Raw genomic sequence first — 4,947 nt, forward strand, 5'->3', positions numbered from 1 at the left:
AATAGAATGTTAGTTAGAAACCTGGGGTTGTCCCTGTGCTCTTTTCAAAAGTGCAGTGTGATCATTTATCTACAAAACACTAGAGCTCAGATAAAGTGCTGAAGGTCTCTTCTGAAAGCTGGTGCCTTCGGGCAACACCTGGTACATCACTGAAGTGTTTGTATTATTATACCGCTCCAATCTCAGTGTGTTATTCCTGTCTTCCTGGTCCACAGATCACTGAGACCGAATGGCAACCTGTTGAACCATATTTTAACTCTGATCTTTGCACGCAGAGTGGTCCATGAACAGAATACAGTCATAAAATGAGGCATTAATCTATAGTCTCCATTTCTTGATCAGTTCCTTGGATTTCCTTGTATCAGCATCACAGAGAGTGTGTGAAGTTATGATTTTGTGTCACATAGCATCTGGTCTTGTGCAACACAGTGGAACCTCCTGAAGCAAGAATACAAGAAACAAGACAGACAGTGTGTGGTCTGCGGATGGACGTGCTCTGTTGAGCGCACTATCCTCGGGATGCACATATTGCAAAGTGCAGGAGGGACCCAGAGAGTAGGGGTGCCATTCTGACGTGCTCAGAGTGCTCTGGGGGGCTGGCAGCAGCTCTTCTCCCCACTGAGCCTCAGGGCAACTGGATACTGATTGGAAATTAAGAGCATATGGGACCTTTCACAGATAAAACCTTGCATGTGTGGCCGGGGGGGGCATTTCCACCTGACAGCCCCTCTTGGAGCATTATGGCTGGGTCTATGCTGTGCTCCTAAACCACTCCTAAAGGCCCTCCTCCTGGGAGCTCTTCATCTGCACCATCACTGCAGGCTTTCAGAGAGCTCCTGAGCACCACAGGGCCTTCACATCCTCACCATCCTGTGGCACAAGCCAGGAAGAGTGACCTGAAAGGCTTTGCACAATGTGAGTTGCTGATTTTTATTCGTGCCTAAGATCTTCATTGCAAGCAAAATCCAAATTTTGGCTAGAGGAGAGCTGAAACGCAAACAGCTTTCTCATAGTATATTTAGAGTATAAGAAAAATCTATAACATTTTATCGACTCATTCTTAGCTCAGGGGCCGGCCCTCAGAGTACAAAACCTCAGTTACGCCAGCTTTATGAAGAGAGAAAAGAACAAGGACTTAGGGTCTCAAAGTGCATAGATCTGGACTGTGTTGTAATAAACCCATTCAGGGCACTGGTAAAATCTGCTTTCCAGCAAAATGAAATGAAATGAAATGAAATGAAATGAAATGAAATGAAATGAAAAACACCTCATCGCTTTTGTGTTTAATTTAATTTAAAAAAAAAACCTCTATGTGCAGAATCATGCATGGCCATTTTAATAACTCTGGACCCACTGTTAGTTGAAGGACACAGTTTCTTGGATGAAGTACTGGAAATTATTTTAGTATTTTCAGTAAAAATAACTAACAGTGATGAGTAACTTCCTGGCTAATAAGTGCATCGGGCAATGCACATTGTTCCTCAACCTGATAAACTCTTAGCAGGGAACTTCCCTTCTCTGGGGCTGCTGCTCTGCCCCGGGTTTTTGCCTCTTCAGAACAGGCAGATCTGTATAATCTAGAGTCAAACATTGAGCAACCAGTACCACCAGGGCAGTGTTTTTAATGAGAAAAGCAGTTAAATAAATGGAATGTCATTAAGACATACAACTGTTTTGGAGATGATGCCACCAGTATAACAGAAAGTTATTTTAACATATTACTTGCTATACATTTATTTTTAATGCATATGAAATTGTAGAAACAAACCACTTTAACTAGCTAAAGAAATGGAGACTCTTTGCACACGCTATTTAAAATCCCGGTAGTATTTCAGCCTCTTGGAGTTGTCTCTTGAACTGTCAAAGAAAAATCTGGACAGTCTCTAAGTGTCTCTGACTGTTAAATCCTTAAGTGACATGTATATGTATATATGCTTAAGGAATGGGTCAACTTGCAGACAGAAATGTCCTGATCTTAAAAAAAGAGAAAAAAAGAAAAGATGAAACAGATTGGTGATTGGAATACTGCTGTGAAACTCCTTGCTCTCAGTTGACTGGGTTTGTTCCAAGATTCAGTGTTCACTTAAACATGGTATGAAAAAAAGCGATGTGGCCAAATATTCCTGTCATATGCTTCAGCAATTTTTTAGACAATGCTTTGTTCTGTAACTACTTAGTTCAATGCATTCAACATACACTTCCAAACCTGCTGGACCATTTCTCCTGCAGCAGTCAAAAATCTAAAGACACTTTAACCTAATAAGTGGCTGTGTTTTTCTTGGTTTCTGTCTATAGTGAACTTTTCCCATTCAGAAAGGATAATTTTTTAATGCAGTTGGGCATATGTTAAGGTCTAGTTGGCTTTAGCTCAATAGCAATGACACACATAGTAATCCTATTCTGGGTCTTGCAACCATCCTCCTCATCTACCACCTCTTTATTCTTTGTTGTGAATCTTCCAATTAATTAGTGGCTCATGTGAGAGTCACAATGTTATTAATAAACTAGATGAATTTTTAAAATTTTAGCCATTACTACATTCTTCCCCAGGTGAAATGAAGACCATCCCTTTCTCTGGAAATCAGTCTTTAACTGCTAGCAATGCACAGGTCTAAGATCTAAGATCAGACTTCTGCAAAGTACTGGTTAACCAGTACCGGACAGTGGGAGCTGGAAGAATCACTGAGGAAATGGTAAAGAAGGAAAAGGAGGGTTTGAATATTAGAGTCCTTAGACCTGCTTCTTTGGATTTATTTTTTTTCTCAGTTCTGAAGATGGAAAGTAATTTGGCTCCTTGGTTTTCACAGTATGAGCACCACTAAAACATTATTTGGTTTGCTTTCTTAGCAAATTTTGAAAAATGTTTGTAAACAGGGTAACACAGACAACGCGGCATAATCTGTTGCGAGTCATCACTTTCATTCTCAGTCAAAGTTCTTTATTTCTCAGCTTTGTGGCATCCTAGATATATCCCCCATGGGGACCACAATGATGATATAATTATTGTTGTTTTGACCCAAGAAATTCAGCACCTTTCTTTGAGGGGGAACTGAAACTCTTGGTAAACAGAAACTTCCCAGATATCCAAGGACAAGAGTCAAATTGCTCAAGCTATTTGGCTTTACACAGCTGCAAGGAAGACCAGCTTCAGGGAAGGACAATTAAAATTATTGTATGACAGGTAATTTATTATTGCATTGTAATTAAATGCAACATCATAACCTGGAAGCAACACTATAAACTAGATAGTACTGGATGAAAGAGACTGGATTATTGTTTTCAGCCTGGATAACGAATATTCCCCAGGTATCAGATTCCCATGAGATGCCAAACGAAGTAACAAGTTAATTCATACTCATATCCTCTCTTTTTTTCCAGGAAGTTCAAAATAGCTCTACAGGGACATTTCAGTCAGATGAGTATACAATTTCAACATTTTGCTAACACCTAAGGTCCTTTTGCCTTGTCCATATCAACAACTGTTAAAGGAAGACTTTATTTAGACTTTGTTTAGATTTCTTGCAGCCCACATATCTTTTAGATACTTTGAATATCTAGTACTGAATGATTTTGCATATCATGACATCTTTATCTAAAACAACAGTAGTTAATATCATCGGGGTCAGCCACTGCAATGTAATCGAATATATATACATTATTTCAAAAAACCCAAAAGGATGAAGGATGGAGCCACCATCTTACAAGACCTGTGGGGATAAAAAAAAAGCATGAAAACAATCTTGGGATAAAAAAAAAAGCATGAAAACAATCTTCAGTATTTTTTTTTTATTGTGCACCCATTGAGGATAGAGTTGGTTCCCTGCCTTTGGGGAAAACAAGAAGAAAAAACAATTTTTAGTTTTACTAGAAAAAGTCAATCTGAATTCCATGCCTCTGGAAAAATTCTTGCAGAAGATGGTAGTGTGGAGACTATTTCAGCAATCGGGGAAACCCCATGAAAGAACGTACAAAGAATGCTAATGCATTTTTTTACATACTGAATTTGAACCACCTCAAACAATGTGACTGACATGCATTGACAGGACAAAGAATTATATGCAGCTAAACTTCAACTTTTGTTCCTAACTTTAGACCAAATGAGGTCCCGCAGAAGGTATCTCACAGCTTCCAATCCATATACATACTTTGCTAGAGCAAAATGCTTTCCATGTCCTGCTACGATTGGCAGAGAGATTTGGTTTTAGTTGAATATGAATTTCATAAAGAATAAGAAAATAATCAATTAGATGTGAAATCCACAGAAGGAACTTATAAATACCCTGATTCACCAAACTCCGGTTAGGCACCAAGGCTGTGTGGGGAGAGCTGGGCACATAAGAATAGGCTTTGCAAAGTCTGACATAGTGCTTGGAGAGGCACTGAAGGCAGGCAACAGGAAAAGTTCAGCACAAAATTCCAGCTTTCCCTAGAGTTATACTGCATTCATACCCGTCACCTAGGTTGGGGTGGCACATATAGGAGAAAACCAAGGAAAGAAATGTGCAAATGGGGCTTTAAAGTAAGGCTTACTTGGAAGGAGAATGCTAGAGGTCTATTACCTGCTCAGTTTAACATAAAATACTGAACTATTAATCAGACTAGTCTGAAATATTCATCTCTCCCCTTCCAGGCAAGTTCCCTAACCTCAAAGCCAACAGCTTAACAAGTATTTAATTATTTCATTCAAAATGGAACAGTTTCCACAGAAATATTCAGAGGCTCCTCTCAACGCAGATTTCCCCAAGGCACCCTCCAGAAATTTTTGGAGAGACAATTTTAGCCAGAATTCTGTTGGACAAAGGGAAGGAAAAAAACCAGGTTTTTCAAGTCCCAAAGGGATGATCTAACTACTGAGGTGCTGGGTAAAAGCATGAAAGCAAGAACAAAAGCCAGTGTGCTAAGAACAGTCAAGAACTCTGTGGATCTTCAGATCTAAATTTTTCATTA

Source organism: Larus michahellis, chromosome 3 (assembly GCF_964199755.1).
Source record: "Larus michahellis chromosome 3, bLarMic1.1, whole genome shotgun sequence".
Lineage (NCBI taxonomy): Eukaryota > Metazoa > Chordata > Aves > Charadriiformes > Laridae > Larus > Larus michahellis.